This window comes from Dasypus novemcinctus, chromosome 26 (genome assembly GCF_030445035.2).
Source record: "Dasypus novemcinctus isolate mDasNov1 chromosome 26, mDasNov1.1.hap2, whole genome shotgun sequence".
In the NCBI taxonomy this organism is placed as follows: domain Eukaryota; kingdom Metazoa; phylum Chordata; class Mammalia; order Cingulata; family Dasypodidae; genus Dasypus; species Dasypus novemcinctus.
The window spans coordinates 23,820,944-23,848,124 of record NC_080698.1 but is presented as its reverse complement, the minus strand read 5'-3'; the positions used below and the strand labels follow the sequence as shown (position 1 = coordinate 23,848,124).

General features: G+C 39.4%; 1 protein-coding gene across 9 annotated transcripts in view; it reads left to right on the top strand.

Moving 5' to 3' along the window:
- Window positions 1-27,181, top strand: part of CADPS (calcium dependent secretion activator) — a 488,130-nt gene that overhangs the window by 74,369 nt on the left and 386,580 nt on the right. The gene's annotated exons all lie outside the window — the stretch shown is intronic.

Below are 27,181 nucleotides of genomic sequence, written 5' to 3'. Positions count from 1 at the left end.
AAGATTACTCTTTAATAACATGAATGTATTACCTTCAGATGTTTTCTTTCATGAATAATCTATCCATGTACTGGAGATCTATCTCTTCCTACTTGCTAAATTTCCAAGGAGTGACATTCCCTGCGAATGAACCCACATGAGATTCAGCATCTTTTTAGCATGACAATTTAGGCTCTGATCTGCTTCAAGGGTCCAGATAAACAACTAGTTTGATGGTGAGTCTCCTGCAGTTTCATTGAAAGAGTCTTGATAATTAAAACAATGGCAGTAATGACAATTTACCAGGCTCTTGCTCTGTGTCAGATATACTGAGCACTTAATGTGGATGACATCATTTCATCCTTACAAACTGTCTCTTTATAAAGGATGGGGAAAGGGACTCAGAGGAGTAAATTAACTTTCCCAGCATAGCACATTTAGAATGGATGTTGCCAGAAGAGTTTGAGCCCATGTTCCTGCTCTTAAGCCCCATACTATGCTGCTGTCCAAGGCCCATTCACATGCCTTTTCTTTTTTTTTTGCTTTTTTTTTTTAAAAGATTTATTTATTTATCTCTCCCCCCTTACCCGCCAGTTGTCTGTCCTCTGTGTCTATTGGCTGCATGTTCTTTGTCCGCTTCTGTTGTTGTCAGCGGCACCGGGAATCTGTGTTTCTTTTTGTTGCATCATCTTGCTGTGTCAGCTCTCCTTGTGTGCGGCACCATTCCTGGGCAGGCTGCACTTTCTTTCACGCTGGGCAGCTCTCCTTATGGGGCGCACTCCTTGCGTGTGGGGCTCCCCTACACAGGGTCACCCCTGCGTGGCATGACACTCCTTGCGCGCATCAGCACTGCGCATGGGCCAGCTCCACACGAGTGGAGGAGGCCCGGGATTTGATCTGCGGACCTCCCATATGGTAGGCGGACGCCCTAACCACTGGGCCAAGTCCGCTTCCCCACATGCCTTTTCTACTTTCCTTCCTGTGCCATGGTGGTGCCCTGGGCAGATGCTGGTACCTGCTGACTATCTGAAAGATCTTTTGGTTACTTGATTGACTGAGCCCATGAGGGAAGCTGAGCAGCTGTCTCTAAAGTGGTGCTTTGCCAACTATTATTTATAGTTATTAGTTGCATAAGAATTATCTGGGGATCTTGTTAAAATACAGATTCTGGTTTGGTAGATTTGAACTAGGGTCTGAGATTCTGAATTTCTAACGTGTCTCCGGATGATGCCAATGCTACTGGCCCATGGATCACTCTTTGAATAGCAAGGCTTTAAACTGACCTGTCCAGTGTGGTAGCCACTAGTCACATGTGGCTATTTACATTTAAATTAATTAAAATTAAATCCAATCAATATTCACACTAGTCACATTTCAAGGGCTAAATAGCCATATGTGGCTGCTGTTTACCATGTTGGGCAAGTGAATATAATACTTCCATCATCACAAAAATTCAGTTAGACTGCTCTGTGGTAGAATATTCAGTAAGCATAGAGAAAGAATCTGCTTTAAGAATCCCAAGTGTATTCGTGCCTCATTTCATCAGCCTGAAAAATTGTCTTCACTCTCATCATCTACTGTATTGTCCTATTCATAGATAGAATACCACCATCTTTGGGGACTGGCAGTATTGCACAAAAAAATACCAATACATATTTTTATATACTTTTTAAATTTAGGAGCCAACACATGTGCCTGAGGGGAAAAAAAGCCACTGTTTTTAAAATAGCACACAGCAGGATTGTCAGGACTCCAAAAGCACCAGAGCCTCATTGAAAATGTTCTAATTAGACTCAGAAAACATATGAGGCTGTATCTGCAAACCCAGAAATCTCTGGTACCTTTTAATCACAACCATGACATTTCTCTACACATAGCTTTGTCAATGATGGAGCTTCCATGAATGCCTTGGGGACTGAGGGCCATGATCATTGTCAGCAGAATAAGGAAAATCACTTTGATCACTGACAAGGTCATTTTGTCAAGTCCTCTCATTTTACAGATGGGTAAACTACAGCTTCAAGAGGAGTTGTAATTTGTAGTCAGTTAGTGTTGGTGAGAGTTGGTCTTAGGTGCTCAGTGATATTTGCTGAAGTGATGCGAATCCACTTTTCTGCTTCCCCACTGGGTTATGTGCCACTGAATGACACTGTGATCACATCAAATGCAACACTTTCTACTTCCATTTCTTCAAACTGTTTCAAAGATAGACATAGAGGCATTTGATGCAGAAACAAATTGTATGGAATGGAAGCCAGCAGAGCTGTAACATTTACAAAGTAAATTTATTTTTCTTGTTATGTCAGTGGTACCTATTCATCACAGGAATTTAGAAAATACAAATTTAAAAAGAATAAAATTTAAATCTCCCATAATGAGGTTATTCAGAGATGCTACTGTAAATTTAGTGAAGGAAGGAGAGGTTAAGCACTCAGTCCAGAGCCTGGCACAGAAAGATTCTTGATAAATGTTAATTGCAATTATTACTTTCTTTGAAGTTATCATTATTCACACCCCACTTCACTACCACATTTTACCGGGTTTTTTGTTTTTTTTTTTTGGTGGGGGTATTGTGTCTAAGAATAAACATGAAACTCCTAAAAGGACTCCAACCAAATCCCTTCCATATTCTCATGTGAATTACCTCTTTTGTTGAATACCCCCTGGAACGTGTTTACTGTGGAGCTGCTTTCTGATTTTTAATTTTTTTTTTTGCCATCATATTTATATAACTTCTTCCTTGTTATCAACTGATGTCAGTTCAGGCTCCGAGAATATAATTTATTGGGACAAAATAACCTGAGCAATTTTTGAAACAAAGAAAATGGTAACGGGCATGTCATCTCCAATAGAAGTGACTTTTAGTCACTTAGAAGTGCTGTTTAGGTTCATACCCCTACTCCACTTTTAGGGGAAGTGTAATATTAGGGGTAATTAAAAGCAATGGCTTTAGGGGAGCGGATATGCCTCAAGCCGTTGAGCACCTGCTTCCCACATGGGAGGTACTGCGTTCCATTCCCAGTGTCTCCTAGGGGGAAAAAAACCCAAAAAAACCACAAGCAAAACAAATGAGAAAACCAGCACAGGGAACTGATGTAGCTCAGTGGTTGAGTGCCAGCTTCTCACATACAAGGTCTCGCTGGCACCCAGTACCTAAAAAAAAAAAACACGGAAAACACAAAAAACATTGGCTTTAGGTTAAAACATGGGGTCTGCCGTCCTGGATAGGGACTCTGGGCAAGTTGCGTGGTCACCCTACGCCTTGGTTTCTTGACTTGTGAGCGCTGTGCTGATACCCCAGGGTTGTCCAGAGGAGCCAGTGCACAGAAAGCTCTTGGCTCCAAGTCTAGTTCGGGATGAATGCTTAGGAAATGGTTACCACTGATACCAGAGCTTCATTAAGAGTAGCTATTGAGAACTGAATGTGAGTAGAATTTGTGTTCTCATGGTTCTATTTTACAGACTTAAGATTTGCTTCCAGATTCTATGAGACTGATACATTGGGTTTTGCTGAGCTTACCACTTGGAGAAATCTTTCAGCAGGTATTGTGAAGCCCATTTTTCTACCTGGAGAAAATGAGGCCCAAAGTTGCACAGCAAATGTTTCTAGCATGCCAGGACTTCCAGAAAAAATGTTGTAATTAGAACTTTCACCAAAGCTTCTCCATTCCACTTCAAGATATCAAATTACATCATGACAATAATGCAAATGGTCCTGGTGATAATGATTATGAAGTTGATGTAAGTGTACATAAAGTAAGTTCTTGTTTTGGGCCAGGCAATGTACATTCATACACATTACCTAATTTTAATCACACAGTAACCATGAAGGCAGGTGCCATTGCTACCAGAAGGCAAGAGAGGTTATTTACTTTGTCTGGGATCACCCAGCTCGGAATTGAAGAGATGTAACCAGAAGCCAAATCTTTCTGATGCCAAAACCTGTGCTTTTAACCATAACAGTTGGCCCTGTAATATTAATCATTCAGAAATGAATCCCTGCTCTGGGCAGAGATCAGTTGAATGTATTTTTTCTGATTATTGAATATCTGCCAAATCATTAAGATTGAATGTGCAGCAATATAAACATTAGACCCTAAACTATGATTCCTATTTGCAGTTCTCTTTAAGGTCAGTGAAAAATACCTTAAGCCACTACCCTTTCAAGTGTGAAGTTCAGTGGCGTTTATTTTTAAACTCCCCTTGGAAATGTCTGAGTGAAATCCTGCTTTCCTTTGTAAAGAGAGATTTATTTTGCCTGTGTTCATTAGCTCTCTGGTTGAGCACACAGAGAGGAACAAAACAGCAGATTATTCAAATAAACAAGTCCTGTGATTGAAAGTACACTAATAACTGTCATTTAGAAGAGCCCCTGTCTGGTGGGAAAGTCTCTTTAGCAACAATCATGTTATTGAATCAGGAGCTAAAACAGACACTAAAGTACATATGCAATAGCTTTTCAAAATATAAAAATACAGCAGTTTATGTCCCCCAGGTCATTCTGATGGGACTTTAAAACACATGAATTAGAGGCATGAATCTTATTTAAGTGGGCACTGAGAAGTGAATAATTTTCTCCAGTGTCCACAGTAAAGTGCCTGCTCATCTCAACTTTCTCTTAACTCAGTTTGTTCTCATCTAAGGAGACCTAGGGATACAGAGCCATGTTGTGCAGCCACACAAGCAGAACCAAGAGGAAGGTGGAGAAAGGATATATACAGTGAGAAGTGCTTATCTGGTTTCTTCCAAGAGCCACTTTTTTTCCTCTGGTGTACTTTGCAAACAAATTAAGGGAGGTAAACTTCTGCCCTTCAGTCATTTCAGAGTTGACTGTGTATGGTACACACCATGTCATCCAAGCAGGCCTTGAGGGACTCCCGACCTAGTTGTGCGGCCATGCCTTTAATAAAAACTGCCAAAATAAGTTATGGGTTTTCTAAAACAACTGTGAGATTCTCTCAAAGACATTTGGAAGGTTACTTGCATTTTATTATTTAAAACATGACACGGATGGTAGTGTCCAGACTTCTTGGTTGCATCACTCTGTTGACAATGATGAGGATGATGATGATGATAATGTTGGTAGCACCTAGTATTTTGGGATTCTTACGATGTGCCAAACCCAGAGCTACAGCTTCATGTGTTACCTAACTCAGTCTTTTTTTTTTTTTCTCTTCCCTTCACCCCCCCCTCATTTGTCTGCTCTCTGTGTCCATTTGCTGTGTGTTCTTCTGTGACCGTTTCTATCCTTATCAGCCACACTGGGAATCTGTGTTTCCTTTTGTTGTGTCATCTTGCTGTGTCAGCTCTCCATGTGTGTGGCACCATTCTTGGGCAGGCTGCACTTTCTTTCACGCTGGGCGGCTCTCCTTTACACACTCCTTGCTCATGGGGCTCCCCTATGCAGGGGACACCCCTGCGTGGCACGGCACTCCTTGTGCGCATCAGCACTGCGCATGGGTCAGCTCCACACGGGTCAAGGAGGCCCAGGATTTGAACCGTGGACCTCCCGTGTGGTAGGCGGATGCCCTATCCATTGGGCCAAGTTCACTTCCCTAAAGTTGCTATTAATACACCTACTTTATAGACAAACTGAGGCTTCAAGAGGCTTGGCTGTTTTCCCAAGGGCACATCACTAATGAGCAATGAAGCAGAATTCAAACTCAGAACAGTTTGATTCCAGACTGAAGGCCCTTAGTGACTAGAGCCATAGTCTCCAAAAGTTGAACACACACCCCGTCAGTAAAACACACTGAGGACATACTCTCTTTAGATTCATTTATTAATTACTAATACTGTATTAATTCATTATTTGTAATAAAAAATATATAAAGATAGAAATTTTAAAGGATGAAACAAAGATGAAATATTTTCATTTTTTGTCCTCATCCGTGATATAAAAGTGGTTTTGTTCTCATGAAAGATTATTACAATTACTGTTTTAATGAATGCAACATGCTTGAACATGCTTCAGTATTCTTAAAAAATTCTTGTTTAATGTTTTGTGGATCAGTCAGTAACTTAAAGGCCCAATTATAATTTTCTCCAATACTTGCTCATGACTGCAAAAGATGCTTTGAAAGATGCTTATATACAATGGGCATCGCTCATATTTTTGATAAGCTTCTTTGGCTGTATTTTTTCTTAAGGAGGCACTAGGGATTAAACAAAAACAAACAACAAAAAACTGCTAGATGGCAAAGGCAATATTCAAGGTGTGTGATAAAGTGCAACTTTCAAAAGTATAGTACAAGCTGTGAAACATGGTTTTTATTGGGAGACTGAAGCTCAGCATGATCATGATGGGGAAGTTAAGTTGGTAAAATTAGCTCTGATCGCTGACATTTCCCACTCCCACCCCAAACACCACTAGCACCAGAGTTAGAGATCATGCACTAACTTTCTAACTTTTTAAAATGTGAAAACTGTTCTTAAAATGTGAAAATAGCAAATATATATACAAAAGAAGAAGATTAGTATAACAAACCCTCTTGTACCCATTACCCAGCTTATTGCAACCTGTTGGTATTATTTAACATGGTCTTCTGTCATCTCCATAAATTACATTTATGGATTGCACAGCTTGATCACAATTAGGTTGGCTTTTTCTTTCTTTCTATTTTTTTTTAAATAAGAATACCTCAGAGGTAAAAAAAATCCATTGGTAGTTACATGACAGCTTTTTTCTTTTGGAGCTGTTAATAGCCATCGATGATCACTGCCTAGATCCATTATTTTCTTAAGGGATGCAACAGAATGATAGTTTAACATTCTTTTTAAATTTATTCATTAGCTGGAACAAGTTTATAATGGAAAAGTTTCCTTTATCAGTTATTTATTTACTTTAAGGCAGGGCTTCTTAACCTTTTTTGTTCCATGGACTCCTTTGCCAAAGGACCCCTTACTTTGCCAAAGGACCCCTTACAAAACCATGGACCCCTTACTAAGTCCACACTATACTGTGGATTATTTAATAAATAAATCTCACCCACACCAACTCGTCCCCACAAGAATAATGTTTTTTTGAATTTCAGTTCAAGCTCACGGACCCCTTGTTAAGAACCCCTGCCCTAAGGTGTAAGTCACAGAGGGGAAAAAAACTGCTTGATACTATCTCTTTATTTGTTATAAAAATAAATCACTTGGGTTTGTTTTTTTTTCTTTGTTTTTTGAGTATTATTATGATTTAGATACGTTTTACCTCAAATCCTGTGTAGTCATTCTTTTTATTGATTCTCAAATCATCTATGGCCAGTGGGAGCCTTTTCTGAGTCCTTTATGCAAGATTACAGCAGTATTTGATAGCTTCTTTAATTTCCATTAAGATAAGGATCATCCTGTACATCTCATACCTTGGACAGGGAATCAGCCATTTCTCCAAGGACCACTGGTACCTTTTAGTGGGAAATGGGATGCAAAGATCACAGTCCAGATATAAGGAATGTTCACTGCTACTCTGTGGTTTCCCCACCTTGTTTCCTCGTCTGTGCTCCCTAGAAATCATTTTCATTTTAAGCTTTGGTTTAACTTACATTGTGAAAATATAAGCAAATGTGTCTGTGTATGTGTGTATCTTTTAAGTAAAATTTTATTGAAGTATATTATTCATATAAGCATATACATAAACAAGTGTATAGTAGAATTTGTGAACTTCCAAAACAAGCATACATATCATCATACAGAATTCCCATACATCACCCCACCACTAAAACATTTTTGTGAAACATTGTTACACACTATGAAAGAGCATCGTCAAAATACTAACTATAGCCCATTCTTACATTTGATATATTTTCTTTCAATCCCCATGTTGATTAACACCCTGATTTAATAGTATATATTTGTTATAGTTCATGAGAGAATGTTCTCATATTTGTTCTGTTAATCACAGTGCATCTTTCACCATTGAATTCCCTGTTGTTATACAGTCCCATGCCTTGTACAGTCCATTCAATGTGTACACTCAGTGGCTCTCATTTTCATCATAGAGTTGTGCTGTCATCACCTCAGTCAATTTTAGAATGCTTTCATTACTCCAGAAGGAACTCCCCATGTCCCTTTATACCCTGTTGTCCTTCAGAATTGATATAATATCTTCTTTGCTATTGATGCAAAAATATTACACTATTACTGTTAACGACTATCATACATAAATTACGTTAGTTGTAGTTTTCACATATATCATGATATTCTGAACACTTTGTAAAACAACATCCTTATATTTATTCTATTAACCCCAATCTTCATCAACTGCCAAAACCACTGTTATACATTCCCTAGATTATTCTCTAGCTTCCTTTCAATTGACATTTACTTCCACAGATGACCCCTTTCAGCCACAATCACATTTATAAATCGACAGTGTTAGTTGTACTCACTATAATGTGTTATCAACTCTATTCATTTCCACACTTTTACAATAAACCTTATTAAAAATTCTGCATGCATTAAGCATCAGCTCCCATTCTCAACCCACATTCCATCTCCTAGTAACCTATATTCTAGAGTTTACCTTTGCAAGTTTATTCATCATCTTTAGTTCTTATTAGTGAGACCACACAATATATGTCCTTTTATGTCTTGCTTATTTCACTCAACAGAATATCCTCAAGGTTCATCCATGTTGTCATATGCATCCTGATTTGATTTCTTCTTACAGCTAAAGAGTAGTCCATTGTATGTTGTAAGTATGTATTCCTCCCTCTCATATATACTTTTCTCACATATTTTCAATTAACTGTAGTACTGGAGCTCAGTCCATATCTGTATCCAAAGCTATTCCCCACCCTTTTTATGGTTTTATAGCACCCCATTGCATGGTTATACATAGTTTATTCAATCAGGCCCCAATAGTAGACATTTGCTATTATAAAAAAATACTTCAGTGAATAGTCTTGTGCATATATCTTTTTTATTTGGTATCATCTAAATTTTTAATCATATCTAATTGGTTAAATAAATTTCCCAGGATCACACAAATTATAAGGGCTGAGCTGGGTTTCAAACTCCATTGTTTAATTTGAAGCTCAGTGTTTTCTTTGCTGCCTCTTTATTATCCAAAGATGATTAAATCATTGTGCCTGGAATTATATCAATTCAATGTGGAGGCACTGCTGGACTGAAGTTCAAATTAAAGTTTATCCTATCTGTCCTTAATAAATATACAAAAAAAAAAGGCTTACATTTTTCATAAATTCACGGTTTATGGAAGTAGACAACTTCAAAACTTGGGTCCATTTGGAGGAAAAAGATGGAGCTCTTCATGGCGGAAAACTTTGGTGGAAAGCATACCCCGGTCTGCTTTAGACTAGAGTAGGCATTTATACTAGGACATAGACCACAAACACATCTCTGAGGCAACTCTTCGAGATCTCACTCAGACTGACCAGTTAGGTCACCTTTTACAAGGAAAAGCACGTACTTGGGTTGGTTGTTTCCTTGGGTAATCTCTGGGATATTCTGGAGGGATGGAGGATGAAGCTGAAAGGAAAATAGTAGACTAGACTAGACTCAAAACTTTTAGAATGTGAGGCCACTTTTCCTCCTATCTAGAGTTTGGCCTCCAGGTAACCTAATATCTCTGCTCTTCCAACACTGCATATTTTTCTGTAAAAAGAAATTTAACCATCCTTCATGGCCAAATTTGATCCATGGAGACATTTTCCTTTTGGGGCCTGTATGGAAAATTTTGAGTCAGAATTTTCCTCTTCTTCCATTACACAAATGTTGGACATGAACTCTTACCATCTGTTGGGCATCACGAGGGTCAGCTAGAATGGTAGCTCCAAAAGGGCAAGGTTTATTACTTTTTAAATTGCCACCGAATCCTCAGTGCCTCAAACAGTGGTGGTGCTCAATAAATAGTTGGTGAATGAATGAAGGATGAGATGGAGGGATGAATGTGGGCTCCAGGAATTCAAACAGTAAACTCTGTTAAATTTTGAAAGTGCTTCAAGAGTCTGCCTTGTGCAAAAATTACCAAGAGGGAGAGATACCTTTTGTTTCCTCTTACTTTTCTCTCTCTCACCTCTGGATAGCCTCTCCTCCCTCTAGAGCTTTTCAACACATGTTCCAGAATGATGTCTCTTTCCTTCACCATCCTCATCAAAGGTTCAGATGCCTTGGTACAACAGGTGCCAGCTGAGCACTGGGGGGCGGGGAGGGGCTGCATTAGTTTATGAATGACTGTTATCAGCCTTGCCATCTCACGGTCCTCTTGACTATGTAGATGGGATTCCCTGGGACACCTGAGCTCACTCAGGCTCCCGTCTGGCCCCAACACACACAAACACTGACACATCCTGACTCCCAGGAGTAGCTCTCTCTGAACTCTGGCCCTTTGTGCCCTTCCGGCAAAACTTACCTCCAGAAGATTTGTCATATCTTACCGCCCTTTCTATTTCTTCTCCAGGAGTCTCTGCCCATGCTAGGTGTGGAGAATATGCCATTGTCCCACTCTTCCTGGATAGGTCAGAGTCCTAGGAGGCTGACCAGGCATTCCTGCTCTTTTTCAGGACTCCAAGCCCAACTTCAAAGCTGCATGTCATTTGAAAGGAGGTTTGTGTAGAAGTGGAAGTGGCTTCTGCATTTCTAAATGGGAATGTGTCAATGGAGTATATGTCCTGACATGCACTCAAATTTCTCCTACCCGTAGAGTCACTGCTTTTGTGTTTGGCAGCAGCCAATTCAGCTCCAAAAGGACTGGTGGCTCTTGTCTGCTGTGAGCTCTCAGGAAAGTGAAACCAGCCTGTGACAAATGCCCTGGTTCTGGCTTTGTGGACACATTAGTGTTAATCCTCTCACCCTCGAAAACAGCTGCAATATCACGTTGCCCATCTGCAGCAGGTCTCATTCATATCAGCAGCCAAGGTCATAGGTCATGAAAGAGTTTGAACCCTAAACAGCATCACCTCAAACTTTTATCAGTGTAGAAACTGAGACCCAGAGCGAGAGGTCAGGACCAACAGTTATTGAGTAGCATTTAACGGCCCAACCCTACATAAAGTTCGTTATATATTGTCAAGTTCCTTTTGTCAAAAAGTTAAAACATGACTCTCATACAAATACACAGCGGGCATTTATCAAAAAGTTATTCAACTCATGGAAAAGCTAATTTGAAGAAGTTTTGAAGACCAGAGATGTGTATCATCAGACAGGAAGAGAATGTTAAAAATAAGTGTACTCAGCTATATACAAAAGTTGGTAGTGTCCTACAGATCAAAAAGCTGTCACTTTTTGTATCATTTTCTTTCTACCTGGCAACAATGATTTGCACTGTGTCAATATCATGACAACATATGATAAGTAAGAGGTTACTTACTTTATGGAATTGGGGCCCTCATCAATAGAAAAATGTACGTCAAATGAGCTTCCAGTTCTGCTGGCAAATTAGACCACCTTCAGGCAGGCATGCTAGACAATGGCCTGCATGACAAAAACAGGTTGCAAAGTCATCTTTTAGCTTTATTTCCAAGTTTTGGATAAATTTTCTTAATAAATTATCTAATATAATCTAGGAACCTGGCACGTAAATGTCAGTATCCCCCTTTTAACAACAAGCAAACTCAGAGAATTAGGCAACATGTTCAAAGGTGCCATGCAGCCATCTTTAGTCCCCACCACCGGGCTTTAAAAAAACTTGTATCCAGCTATATTTGATCATACGTTCATGTATTTCATGAATATTGCATAAGTGACTGCTGTGCAGGAGACTCAACAGAGACTGGAAAACACTCAGTCCCAGCCGTTGTGGGCACGTTATAGCAGGGAAGATGCACATTCAATAAACAAATACAACAGTGGTAAATAGGCAAATTTAAGGGGCCATGGGAGCATATAGCCTAATCTGGGTGTCCTGAAAAGGCTTCCGGGAGGAATTGACATTTCACTTGAGCAGAGTGTTAAAACTGAGGTGGTGAAGGGAAGAAAAGCATTGCAGGCACGTAGAAAAGCTCTGCATTGAGTTTGCACTTGAGTGACTATTTCCCAGCTGCGCATCTCAAATAAAAGGACATTTTAAAGAAGTAAGAATTTCCTTAGAGCATCAGCTTAAATTCTTCCCCATCATAAACTAAATAATGAATCTGAAGAAGGGTGGGAAAGGAGAGATGGGCGAAACACAAAGGAGGAGGATAAAAAACGTGGCACCTTTCCAGTGGTGTGCTTGAACTAGCTCACAGGTCTTGATTATTATATTTTTCAGGCTTTTTAAAAGCCAAATGATGTCACATTGGCAGCTTGAAATCAGCCATGGTAAAATATTTACATCAGGGAAATCACCAAATGCTACAAATCAGTGTGTGTGTGTTTGTTTTCCCCTAGAGAGCTGGGATTACAGTTACCAGCACATAACTGTAACTTTCATGGGAGGATATTCAAAACCACAGGTTCATTTATCATTTGCAGAGAGGAAAATTAATTGCTGCTTGTCTCTACTGATTATACATTTCTAAAAGTGGAAAATACACCTGTAGAATACTTTATTCTATAATCAGGTACCATAAAATCAGTGTGCAAGGGGCCATGGTAGTCCTACATGACAACCCTCTGTTCAAAGATGAATCCCTTCTAAGTAACCAAATGCTCTCAAGGATAAGACACTCTGCACATCACATGGCAACCTATTTTTAAAGAGTTCCAAATAATAAAGTTCATCCTTATGTTGCACCTTAATCTACTTCCTTCCTTACCTACTTCTATGTAGTCCTAATTTAGACTTCTTCATAAAAATATCTAGTCTCTATTTCACATGAATAAGTTGCAGTATAGTCAACCCATGTCTTAGAGAATAGGAAAATAACTTTAATCCTCTATGAAAACCCACCATTGTTCAGTCTATGCAGCAAGCATTTCTTACAGTGGCTATTAACTTTGCTTATGGATCAGAAACACCCACGAAGCTTCTAAACTTGTACATACCCGGGTCTCCACCCCTGGACATTCTGTATAAGTGTATCTGTGATGGGGCCATAGGCATCGATATTTTTTTTTAAAGATTTATTTATTTATTTATTTCCCTCCCCTTCCCCTACCCCACCCCAGTTATCTGTTCTCTGTGTCTATTTGCTGCGTCTTCTTTGTCCGCTTCTGTTGTTGTCAGCGGCACGGGAATCTGTGTTTCTTTTCGTTGTGTCATCCTGTTGTGTCAGCTCTCCGTGTGTGCGGCTCCATTCCTGGGCAGGCTGCACTTTCTTTCGCACTGGGCGGCTCTCCTTACAGGGCATACTCCTTGCTCGTGGGCTCCCCTACATGGGGGACACTCCTGTGTGGCACGGCACTCCTTGCGCACATCAGCACTGTGCATGGGCCAGCTCCACACGTGTCAAGGAGGCCCAGGGTTTGAACCGCGGACCTCCCATGTGGTAGATGGACGCCCTAACCACTGGGCCAAGTCTGCCATCAGCATCAATATTTTTTATAAGCTTCAGTATTTTGTACAAGCTTAATTTCCTGGCTGCTTTAACAAATACCACAAAATGCATTGGCTTAAACAGTGGAAATTTATTGGCTCACAGATCAGTGACTGGAACGCTTGTTTCCTACTGAAGTCAGTAGCATTCTGGCTGTCCAGCTGAAAATCCTTGGGGGTTCCTTGGCTTTTCTATCACTTACAACGTCCTCTCATTTCTCTTCCCAGTTTCTACTGACTTCCAGCTTCCAACTCCTCCCCATGTCTTCCTTTTTTATAAAGCTTCCAGTAAAAGGATTAAGACCCATCCTGATTCATTTGACTATATGTTAACTAAAAATAGCATATTAAAAATGTCCTATTTACATTGGGGTCTCACCCACAGGAATGGGATTGAGAGTAAGGGCATGTGTTGTTCCGTGGTAGAAAATTTTATCTGCCAATGGGTAATACTGATGCAAATGGTGAACCCCAAATTTACTGAGACTCTCACTGCTACTAGGACCTGAGGTAAAAAGAAAGGTCATCTTTCTTAGAAGCTCCTGGTCTAGTGGAAAGGATATATATTAAAGCTAAGTCTTTATATTAACACTATAATAAATGCTGAGAGTCAAGGGATGAAGAGGTTCAGACAAAAGCTATCTAGCTCTGAGGCTGGGAAGAGATGTCAGAAAGGGTGAATTGATAAAAAACCTTGAAGAATAAGAAAGGTTAGCCATGCAAAGGAAGTGAAGGGAGGAGATGGAAAAAAGACTTTTAAGTGGCATTAATGGTGAAAAAAAAATCCATAGAGTTGTATGGACTTGCTGAAAAATGAAATTTGAATTGTTAACCAACCACAGGTGCTATATTCTGGATGGAGCACAAAAATCATATTGTTTCCCAATTGCAAGCAAATATTACAAGGAAAAAAATTCTCCTCAAAGGTATTTCAGTAATATTCCATCCAGCACCCCCACTTGCTTAACAAAGCAAAAATAAACACTACTTGTCTATTGAAAGGACAAGCAGCATCCGTCAACTTGCAGAGAATCCACCCTATCACCTGCCTCTAGGAAGAACCAAAACTCTTCTCAGTCAGATGAAACAAGACAAATTAAATCATGGATGTCTTTAAAATACCAATAACGCAAAGCCTCAGGGGGCCCTAGTCAATCAGCCTAAGCCATGCTTCGTGCCACAATCCCTCCTCCCCTTTCCCATTGCCACCGCCCTTGCTCAGATGTTCACTGCCTCTGTCTGGACTATTAAAAGTAAATGCCTGCCATGTCAGTTGGCCCTGCTTTGGAGTTTGTGTTCCTCAGTGTGATGGAGTTGAACTCAGATGTGATCTTTGTTCACAAACCTCTCCTGTTACTTTTACCAGACCTGTGGTTGGTGCTGAGGTTTCCTGTATACTCAGGGGACCTGAATCTCTGGACTGTCCATGTGATAGCCAGGCTCTGAGCCTCAACAGACTTACAACTCCTACCCTCTGGTTTATTGCACTTACCCCAGCCAGCTAACAGGGAGATAAAGAAGGTCAACCACCACACCAAGGAGCCAAGAGTCCCTACAACTGCAAGCAGGAGAATTGCATCCATCATCCAAGGGGAATCTAAGCACCCTCTCGATCCAGACATGGAGCGGACATAACCATCCCAGGGGTGTCCAAGAAAGAGAAGAGAAGGGAAACAGAGCAGAAGAAATATTTGAGGAAATAATGGTAGAAAATTTCCCAACTCTATTGAAGGACATAGATATCCATGTCCAAGATGCACAATGTAATCCCATCCTAATAAATTTGAATATACCTACTCTGAGACACATGCTAATCTGAATAGCAAATGCTAAAGATAAAGAGAAAATGCTGAGAGCAGCAAGAGAAGAGCAATTCATCACATACAAGTTTTGCCCAATAAGATAAAGTGCTGATTTCTCATCAGAAACCCTTGAAGGAAGAATGGAGTAGTATGATACATTTAAGATACTGAAAGAGAAAAACTGCCAGCCAAGAATCTTATATCTGGCATGATTGTCTTTTGAAAATTAGGATGAATTTAGAACATTCATAAACATAAAATGAGAGAATTTTTAATGAAGAGATGGCTTTGCAGGAAATAGTAAAGGGAGTATTACAGCCTGAAAGAAAAGACAGGAGAGAGAGGTTTGGAAGAGAGTCTAGAAATGAAGGCTCTCAGTCTTTAGTATCAGTAAAGGTAACTAAAAGTGTCAAAAGAGTGATGAAAATAATATATGACAGATAAGGAAGCAGACTTGGCCCAATAGTTAGGGCGTCCATCTACTACATGGTTCAAACTCCAGGCCTCTTTGACCCGTGTGGAGCTGGCCCATGTGCAATGCTGACACGTGCAAGGAGTGCCGTGCCACGCAGGGTGTCACTCGCGTAGGGGAGCCACACACACAAGGAGTGGGCCCCATAAGGAGAGCCGCCCAGCGCGAAAGAAAGTTCAGCCTGCCCAGGAATGGAGCCGCACCCATGGAGAGCTGACACACAAGATGATGCAACAAAAAGAAATACAGATTCCTGTGCTGCTGACAACAGCAGAAGCAGACAAAGAAGAACACACAGCAAATAGACACAGAGAACAGACAACTGGGGTGGGGGGGAGGGGGAGAGAAATAAATAAAATAAATAAATCTTAAAATATATATATATATATATTTTATAAAACCCAATAAACCCAGATAAAACCCAAAGATCAAAATGGATAAAATAAGAACTACCTTTATAGTAATAACATTGAGTGTTAATGGATTAAAATCTCCAATCAAAAGACACAGATTAGTAAAGAGGATAAGAGTCTCTATATTCTATGAGACTCACCTTAGACCCAAGGATACAAATAGATTGAAAATGAAAGACTGAAAACACAAGATATTTCATGCATGTAGTAACCAAAGAAAGCTTGAGTATCTATAGTTTTATTGTTTGAAGTAGACTTTAAAAGCAAAGCTGTTATTAGAAACAAGGAAATACATTATATATTAATAAAATGGGGGCAATTCACCAGGAAGACATAACTATCAAAATACATATACACCCAACCAAGAATCCCCAAATCACATGAGGCAAACATTGGCAAAATTGAAGGGAGGAGTAGATATCATTACAATAATAGTTGGAGACTTCAACACGCCACTCTCATCATTCGAACATCTGGGCAGAAGATCAATAAAGAATCAGAGCTTGAACAATATAATAAATGAACTAAACCCAATAGAAATGTATAGAACATTGTACGCCAATACAGCAGGATATACTTTCTTCTCAAGTGCTCATGAATCTTTCTCCAGGGTAGACCATATGTTGGGTCAAAAAGCAAATCCAATAAATTTTTAAAGATTGAAATTACACACAGCACTTTCTCTAATCATAATGGAATAAAGCTGAAAGTTAACACCAGGCAGAAAAAGGGAAAATTCACATATATGGAGATTAAACAACACATTGTTAGGTAATCAGTGAGTCAAGAAGAAATTGCAAGAGAAAGGAAATCAATAAATATCTTGAGACAAATGGAAACAAGCACAACATATCAGAATATATGGGATACAGCAAGGCAGTGCCAAATGGGAAATTTATGGCCCTCAATGCTTACATTAAAAAAGAAGAAAGTGTTAAAATCAATGACCCAAATACACAGCTGGAGGAACTAGAAAAAGAAGAGTGAACTATTCCCAAAGCAAGCAGAAGGAATAAAAAACAAAGATCAGAGCAGAAATAAATGTAAATGAGAACACACATACACACACACAAACACTAGAGAAAATTAACAAAACAAAAAGTTGGTCCTTTGAGAATATTAACAAAATCGACAACCCCTTAGCTAAATTGCCAAAAAAAAAGAAGATGCAAATAAAATGAGAAATGAAAATGGGAACATTACCATTGACCCTGCAAAAATAAGAGATCATAAAAGGATATTATGAACAGCTATACACCAATAAACTAGACAATGTAGACAAAATGGAAAAATTCCTAGAAGTATACAAACAACCTACATTAACCCTATAAGAAATAGAAGACCTCAACAAAGCAACCGCAAGTAAATAGATGGAAACAATTATCAAATAACTCCCCAAAATGAAAAGTCTAGGACCACATGCTTTCACAGGTGAATTCTACCAAGCATTCAAAGAAGATTTAATATGAATCTTATTCAGACGCTTCCAAGAAATTGGACAGGATACATCACTGCCAAACTCATTCTATGAAACCAATATCACACTAATACCAAAGCCCGATAAAGATATTATTATTTTTCAAAGATTTATTTATTTATTTATTTATTTCTCTCCCCTCCCCCCCCACCCCAGTTGTCTGTTCTCTGTGTCTATTTGCTGTGTCTTCTTTGTCCGCTTCTGTTGTTGTCAGCGGCACGGGAATCTGTGTTTCTTTTTGTTGCGTCATCTTGTTGTGTCGCTCTCCGTGTGTGCAGCATCATTCCTGGGCAGGCTGCACTTTCTTTTGCTCTGAGCGGCTCTCCTTACAGGGCACACTCCTTGCGCGTGGGGCTCCCCTACGCGGGGGACACCCCTGCATGGCACGGCACTCCTTGCGCATATCAGCACTGTGCACGGGCCAGCTCCACACAGGTCAAGGAGGCCCAGGGTTTGAACCGCGGACCTCCCATGTGGTAGACGGACGCCCTAACCACTGGGCCAAGTCCGCCACCTAAAGATATTATGAAAAAAGAAAATGACAGACCCATTTTCCTAATGAATACAGATGCGAAAGTCCTCAACAAAATATTCACTAATCAAATCCAACAACACATGAAAATAATTATTCATCATGATCAGTGGGTTTTATACCAGGCATGTAAGGGTGGTTCAACATAAGAAAATCAATCAGCATAATATACCACATTAATAAATCAAAGAAGAAAAATCACATGATCCTCTTGATTGATGAAGAAAAGGCATTTGACAAAATACAGAATCCTTTCTTGACAAAAATACTCCAAAAAATAGGAATTGAAGAAAATTTTCTGAACACGATAAAGGGCATATATCAAAACCCACAGCAAACATTGTACTCGGGGATGGAAGACTGGAAGCTGCTCCCTTGAGATCGGGACAAGACAAGGATGCCCACTGTCACCACTGTTCAATATATTGCCAGAGGTTTTATCTAGAGCAATCAGGCAAGAAAAAGAAATAAAAGACGCCCAAATTGGAAAGGAAGAAGTAAAACTTTTGCTATTTGCAGATGACATGAATCTATGCATAGAAAATCCTGAAAAATCCACAACAGAGCTACTAGAGCTAATGAGTTCAACAGAGTGGCAGGATACACTACAAAATCAGTAGTGTTTCTATATACTAATAATGACCAATCTGAGGAGGAAGTCCAGAAAAAAATTCCATTTACAATAATGACTAAAAGAATCAATTATTTAGGAAGAAACATAACCAAGGATGTAAAGCACTTATATTCAGAAAACTACAATGCATTGCTAAAAGAAATCAGAGAAGACCTAATTAAACAGAATATTCTGTGTTCATGGATTGGAAGATGAAACGTCAATTCTGCCCAAACTTATGTACAGATTCAATGCAATCCCAAGAAAGATTCCAATGGCCTTTTCTAAAGAAATGGAAAACCCAATTATCAAATTTATTTGGAGGAGTAAGAGGCCCTGAATAGCTAGAAACATCTTTAAAAGGAAGAATAAAGTTGGAGGACTCTCACTTACGGGCTTTATATCATATTACTTAGCTACATGGTAAAAACAGCATGGCACTGGCATAAAGATAGACATATAGACCAATGGAACTGAACCAATGGTTCAGAAACAGACCTTCCCATCTACGGTTAAGTGATTTTTGACAAAGCTGTCAAGCCCACCTAGCTGGGAAGAAGAGTCTATTCAACAAATGGTGCTGTGAGAACTGGATATCCATATCCAACAGAAAGAAAGAGGACCCCTGTTTTATACCTTACACAAAAATTACTCAAAATGGATCAAAGATCTAACTGAAAAAGCTAGAATCATAAAACCCCTAGAAGAAAATATAAGGAAGCATCTTTAATACCTGGTGGTAGGTGGTGGCTTCTTAAACTTTACACTGAAAGCACAAGCAATGGAAAAAAAAAATCAGATAAAAATGGGACCTCCTCAAAGTTAAGCACTTTTTTTGCTTCAAAGGACTTTGTGTAGAAGATGAAAAGGCAGCCCACTCAACCGAAGAAAATATTTGGAAAACACGTATCTGATAATTGTTTGATTTCCGTTCTCTATAAAGAGATCATACAACTCAACAACAAAAGAGCAAGCAATCCAATTAAAAATGGGCCAAAGATTTAAATAGACATTTCTCCAAAGAGGTAATACAAATGATGAAAAAGCACATGAAAAAAATATCAATATCACTAGCTAATAGAGAAATGCAAATCAAGACTACAATGAGATATCATCTCACATTCACAGAATGACTTTTTTTTTTTTACAATTTATTTCATTTATTTCTCTCCCCTTCCCTCTGTTGTCTGCCCTCTGTGTCCATTCGCTGTGTGTTTTTTCTGCATCTGCTTGCATTATCCTGTGGCACTGGGAAACTGCGTCTCTTTTTTGTTGCATCATCTTGCTGCATCAACTCTCCATGTGTGCAGCGCCACTCCTGGGTGGGCTGGGCTTTTTTCACATGGGATGTCTCTCCTTGTGGGGTGCATTCCTTGAGCATTGGACACCCCTACATTGTGGGCATTCCTGCACAGCATGGCACTCCTTGCGCGCAGCAGCACTGCGCATGGGCCAGCTTACCACATGGACCAGGAGGCCCTGGGGATCGAACCCTGGACCCTCCATATGATATGATAGATGGATGCTCTATCAGTTGAGACATGTCTGCTTCCCAGAATGGCCTTTTTAAATTAAAAAAGAAGTGCTGGAAAGGATGTGGAGAAATAGGTACTCCTTCACCATTGATGTGAATGTAGAATGATACAACCTCTGTGGAAGACAGTTTGGCATTTTCTCAGAAAGCTAAATATAGAATTGCAATATGATCTGGCAATCCTCTACTAGGACTATATCCAGAAGAACTGAAAAGAGTGATGCAAACAGACATTTGCACACTGATGTTCATAATGGTGTTATTTACAATTGTCAAAAAAATGGAACTAACCCAAGTGTCTGTCAACTGATAAATGGGTAAACAAAATGTGTATTTATATATGATGGAATACTATGCTGCTGTAAGAAGAAATGAAATTGGGACACATATGGTAACTTGGATAAACCTTGAGGACATTATGATGAGAGAAGTAAGAAAGACACAAAAGGGCAAATATTGTGTGGTCTCACTAATATGTACTAAATATGAAGAATAAACACATGGACTTAAAACCTAGACTGTAGGTTACTAGAAGATAGGATGAGAGCTGAGAAGGGGTAATGATACTTAATGTATGTAGAATTTTTAATTAGCTTGACTGTAGAAGTGGAAATGCACAGAGTTGATAGTAACACAGTATAGTTAGTATAACTAACATGGTTGGTTTATACATGAGATTATGGCTGAAAGGGATTATAAATGTTGACTAAAAGAAAGCTAGAGAATAATTTAGGAACTGAATAACATAGTAAACACAGAAGTAGGTGAGGATTGTGGTTAATAGTACAAATACAAGAATGTTCTTCTACGAACTAGAACAAATGTACATCACTATTACAAGATTGTAAGAATATAATGCTGCATGGGAAAAATACAATTAACATAATATATGGACTATAGTTAATAGCTGTGTTTTAATATTTCTTCTTTCTGCCATTCTGGATCCTGAATGGAGACCATTAGAACAACCAGTCGAGATCTCCATGTTCCTCCAAATACCCTAGCAGCTTGAAGAGTGACTGCTGGTGAATTGTAGCCTCTGCTACTGTTTATGACTGCCAGGACAAGGTTCTTATCTAAATCAGTTTCGGTGAAGCTCATGGTAACAGTGTGTGAGATGTTAAAGACTCTTCTATAATTTATGAATAGGTTGCATTCTGATGTTTTTTCAGCTTTTCTCTTAGAAATAGTTGCAACTGGTAAATTCAGTATTAAACCTCATAAGACCCAGGATGGTATTTGGGGGTTGGGCGATTGCATATGTTGCTGTGCTGGTCTTTTTAATCTGGGCTTTGGCCAAATGAAACTATTTACTTTTCCATTTCTTTTAGCTCTTTGTGACTTTATTTTTGGACTGCCCTGTATTGAGGCATACTGAGAGCTGCCTCTAATCCTTTTAGAAGCAGCAGGGAACACAGCAGGGTCTAAATTATAAATTAACGAAACTGCTGTTGTGATAGGAGGAATGTTAACCAGTGGGCACCCTGGTAAGTATGCTTCCTTTGATACCAGAGAAAGTCTCATGCATCCATTAGAGAAGCAGTTGGCTGCAAATAACAGAAAACATACAGGGGCTTGAACAAATAGGGATTCATTGTTCTTCTCACAAATAGGGAGGCCAGAAGGGGTACACATTTGTCCAGCGATTCAAAAATGGGAGGGCCAACATCTCTGTGATGCTGTTGGCCTTCCCTTCAAGGTCACAAGCTAGGGACCACAGTTCTAGACAAGGTATCTGAATTCTCAGAAGAAGAAGGGGGCAATGGGAAGGGAAGGGCTGCACCACCACGTGTTCTCCTTTCTAGCACACTTAACAAAGCCTTCTCAGATGATCTTCAACTGCTCTCTGCCTCTGTCCGTTGGACACCCATGGTTGCAGTGGAGACTGGGAAAAGGAGTATCAGGCTTTCCAGTCTGTATATTGGGAAGACCAAGGAAGAAGAGGATAGAGAATGCTAGTCCAATGTAACTTCAAAAGACTGAACAAGGGGAAGAGGGCATTGAAGGAAGGAAAAAGAGCAATGAAAGGGAGAAGGAAAACTAAATAATAATTCTTATTCCTATTATCGTTTGTTTTATTATTGAGTCCTTACTCTATGCCAGATGCTAAATATATATTAATAATTTATATATATATTATTTCATCTAGTCATCATACAAAGCCTATGAAGTAGATAAGCTTATCCTTAATTTACAAAGGAGAAAATCAATATGGACTATTTGCCCAGGGGCTTACATTAAAGGCAGGATTTGACCTGAACTCACTCTAACATCAACGTGATCTCCCCTGAGACTAGCACTTAACACATGCGGGTTTTTTTTTTCAGCGTAGACCCCATTTCTTACTTCTCCAGAACGCTGAAGAAAATCATAAACTGCCTGAAATGCAGTGGGAATTTTCAGGCCTTGCTTAATGAGGTGGACTGAACCAAGAATGCTTGAGCAGTTCTAGCAAACATTACTGCCGCACTTTCTTCTGCAATAATTGCCTTTCATCTTCTCAGGTGTTCTGCTTTTGGGACTCATTATTTCAATTCTGAATTCCAACCAATACACAGTAGTTTCTATATATTTTGGCTGCTATTAGATGGACTTCTATTTTAAGAGGGCCCTGTTTGTAAGCGGCCCAGAAAAGCCTGTTTGTCTATTTAGAGTTGTACCGTCAGCTACTCTGGGCCAATTATTTCAGTTTGTTCTTGCAAGGTCACCTCCAAGGTCAAATCCGATCTAGACTATTTAACTTTTACCCCGAAATAAACTCTCTCTGACTGATTAGTCCTTAGACTGGCTGTTTATGCTGTGTTCAAAGTGAGATTTTTTTCACTCGAATGGTCAGCAAAGGGATGCTAAGGAATATAAAATTTTTTAAAAATGCCGTCACTGACCAAATTGTAAGAAACTGGAGAATTAAGATTGTGCCTTGGTCATTTTACCTCACAGGTCCCTCTGACATAGTTCTAGTAGATATATTTTTTGTACTAGATCATGAAAATTAAACCCAATTTTTGAAAGACAAAAAGAAGAGGCCAAATGTCCATCAATGGGATAATGGATAAATTGTAGTAGAGTCATACAACGGAATACTACTCGACAACGAGGATAAACAAACTATTGCTAGCTCAACCACATGAATGAATCTCTTAAATGTAATGCTGAAGGAAAGAATCCAAACGTAAATAAAGAAATGCTGTCTGATCCCATGGACATCAAGTTCACAACCAGGCAAAACCTATCATTGTAGAAGCCAGACCAGTAGTCGCCACTGGGGTGCGGCAATGACTTTGGGGCCATGTGGGGGCTTCTGGGGTGCTGGCGGTGTCCTTTATCTTAATAGGAGAGGTTATATGGAAAAGATCACCGTATGAAAATTCTTGTTTATGACTTGTATTTTTTATAGATGCATGTTATATTCAATTAAATACATTTACTGTCTAGAAGATACATGCTCACTGATAAGAGCTGTGAAAGGAAGTCACAGGGTCCAGGGCAGTGTGATAGGGATTGGCTTGGAGGACTGCTTCAGACAGAGTAGTCAGGGGGGCTCTTCATGGGAGGTGCTGGGTGGGCTGAACCCTAAGGGTGAAAAGGTGGCAGCATGGGGAGCTCCAGGAGAAAGCATCGCAGGCAGGGGCACCAGCAAGTATAAGGGCTCTCAAAAAGTTTGGCCTCATTTGAGAAAGAGAAGGAAAAAAAGTCTTTAGGAATGGATAGAGTAAGTGAAGAACAAAGTGGCACAAGAAAAAAACAGGACCATATCAAGCAGGCCTTAGGGCCACTTAGTTTATGGTCTGTGCCATATTGTTTGACTCTTCTTCAGTGCCAAGCAGTGTGTAAAGATCTTTGGGTACATTATCCCATTTCCATTTAATCTTTCCACAACCTTGGGAGGTAGGTCTTATGACCCCCATTTTTTACGGAAGGAGCCAAGGCTTAGGGGAAGTAACTGACCCAAGTCACACAGCTTGGAAATGAGTGGTACAGTCAGGACTTGAACCCAGATCCTTCTGGTCTCAGGTGTGGGTTCTCAACTCCTGCCTCATGAGCCTGCCTCTGAACACTGGTGTTTCAATAAATAACTTCTTCACAGTAGCTTTTTATACATGGTCACTTGGGGGGTGGATAAAGTGCTGAGGAAGTAGCTTACTCCATCTGGGGTGCCTGGGAAGGAGCACCTGCCCTGAAGTTTGGAAAATACATTTGGAATATTCCCACAGGAAAGCATTCTAGAGAGGACTGTGTGTAAGACCCAGAGATGAGAATTAATAATTCCATAGCTAGTATTTATTGAGCACTTATCCAGTGCCAGTTTCTGCGATATTTTACTTAACCCAGTTAATTCTCATAACAATCCCATGAGATAAGTATTAACCCCATTTTATAGATGAAAACAGTGAGGTACAGTGAGGTTATCCATTTCCCCAGTGAGCTGCCTAAATAAACACTATGCTTGCTTAATTTATGGTGGGAAAAATAGTGAATCTGAACTGGCAGGCAGCAAAACCCAGGCTGCCTGCTAGCAGAATCTGTGCTGCCTAATCTCCTGCTAAGTGCTTGATGTGTCGAGGGAAGTGTGTGCTGTATTGTGTGGCTTTGTGATATGTGTTCTCTGAACTTGATTGAAGTTAATATTCCTGAAAATCATTCCTCATTCAAGAGTTTTATATTCTGTCATTTCCCAACTCTGACATCTTAAAACATAGTTTGGTGCACTGTTTTCTGAGTTTTATTTTCCCTTTCCATCTAGTCTACAAGGTCCTTGAGGACAACCTCCCATTTCTTTGGATTCCACAGAGGCCAGAAGGGTGTGTGGAATCGGGTATTGGGTACATTTTTTTGACCACTGTACTCTCAGGACCTGGCATGAGGCTGGGCGGAGTGCAGATGCTCTGTTCATATTTCTTGGGTAAATGAGCACCATGCTTACTTAACTAAAGATTAGAGAGAGAATGGATTTGGCTAGGGTGGACAATCAATCTTGGTCATTCAGATGGTGTGCCCCTAATTTTATCTCAGTTACTTGGGAATTTAAGTCAAAACTAGGATTCACTGGCTTTCCTTCCTTCTCTTTCTCCATCACCCCATCTAACCCCCCAAATCAAGCAGAGCTAGTATTAACCAGCTTTGGAAGGGTTCTGAGCAAGGAATTCTGTGAGAAGCCTCAGCTGCTATGGCACTGTAAGGATGTGTGATTTAGGCCAGTTAAAGGAAGACTGCTTAAAGAAATTCATGCTGTGTTGTCATTTTTATGAGCAAATCCATTGCTGCCTCATACTTCATTTTAAGTGCTTTCAAGCACAAACAAAGTAACTATGATTTTCTGTACAACTCCACCAATACGTGTATCCCTGGGTCAGAAAAGGAAAGCTTGAGCAGCTTAGAAGTGACTTCTTTCTGTGCTCCAGGCCTGCGCTGCCCAGTATGGTAGCCACAAGCCACTGTGGCTATCGAACACTTGCATTATGGTTATTCTGAATTAAGATGTGCTCTAAGCAGGAGTGACTATATAGCTCGAGGGATTGAATGTCTGCTTCCCATGTAAAAGGTTCCAGCTTTGATCCCTGGGACTGGGAGAGATTGTAAACTACCATGTAATCTATAATCCATGCTGTGTAGCAGTGCTCCAAAATGTATTCATCAAATGCAATGAATGTGCCACACTGATGAAAGAGGTTGTTGATGTGGGAGGAGTGGGGGCGGGGGGGTTTGGGGAGTGGGGATATATAGGAATCTCTTATATTTTTTAATGTAACATTTTGTGTGATCAATGTATCTTTTTAAAAAAAGATAATAAAAAACGAAAAAATGGACTCTCATTGGGAAATTGATGTAGCCTGGTGGTTGAGCACCTGCTTCCCATGTATGAGGTCCTGGGTTCAATCCCAAAAAGAAAAAAGAAAAAAAGAAAAAGGAAAAAAAAACAACACAAAAACTGAGTGAGAAAAAGATGTGCTCTAAGTATAAAATACACTGGATTTTGAAACAGTATAAAAAGAGAATGTAAAATATCTCATTAATAATTTTTATTATTACATATTGGAATGATAATATTTGGGATATATTGGGTTGAAAAAGGTATGTTAACATTCATTTCACCTGTATCTTTTACTTTTTGGAATGTGGCTACTAGACAATTTTAAGCTACACTTGAGGTACACATTGAACAATCATACTCTAGAGGTAATGGACATGAATCTGATAACCTCTTTATATCTGCCACTGAAACACCATTCCCCCACTTCTCCCAGAGTTACCAAATTTAGCTAAAGCTCTCTGCTCCCATCTATGTCCATTCTCAAAATACTGTTTTATTTTGTTTTGATTTTTCTTGATTGAATTAAAACTCGTCAGTTTTGAGTCTCCTATAGCTTTAAACTTTATTTTCTACCAGCAAGTCTTGTATTGATTCTAATAATAAAAGCACTTTAAATTTATATAGCAACTCATGATTCTTTAAAAATCATATATTATGGTATTAAATAGCCATACCCATCTTGAGGCAGGGGTAATTAGAATTATCAACATTTTCTGGGTGAGTAAACTAAGTATAAGATAGCATTTATTTAAACCCAGCCCTCTTCTGGCAAAGGTCTTAGCTTTCCACCAATTCAGAGAATATAATTGGCTCTTTCAAGATGACACAGTGACCAACAGAACTGTGACCTGGAATGAAGTTCTTCTTTCTCTCTCTATTGTGAGCAGTTCTTAGATACAGTGTCCCATTATCAATTACAAAGTATTACTTTTTATAAAAGTTTTGAGATTTCTTTTACATAAATTAGAACTGATTTACGAATATCCTAAAATAATATGTTATTTTACACTTCATGCTTTCGTTTGTGTGACAAGCACTTGTTGAGCATTTGTGATATGTAAGGCACTCAAGTAAGCTAGTTCCGGGGAAACAGTGATGGAGAAGATGGCAAGGAAAGAGAGGTCATCTAACAAATTTCA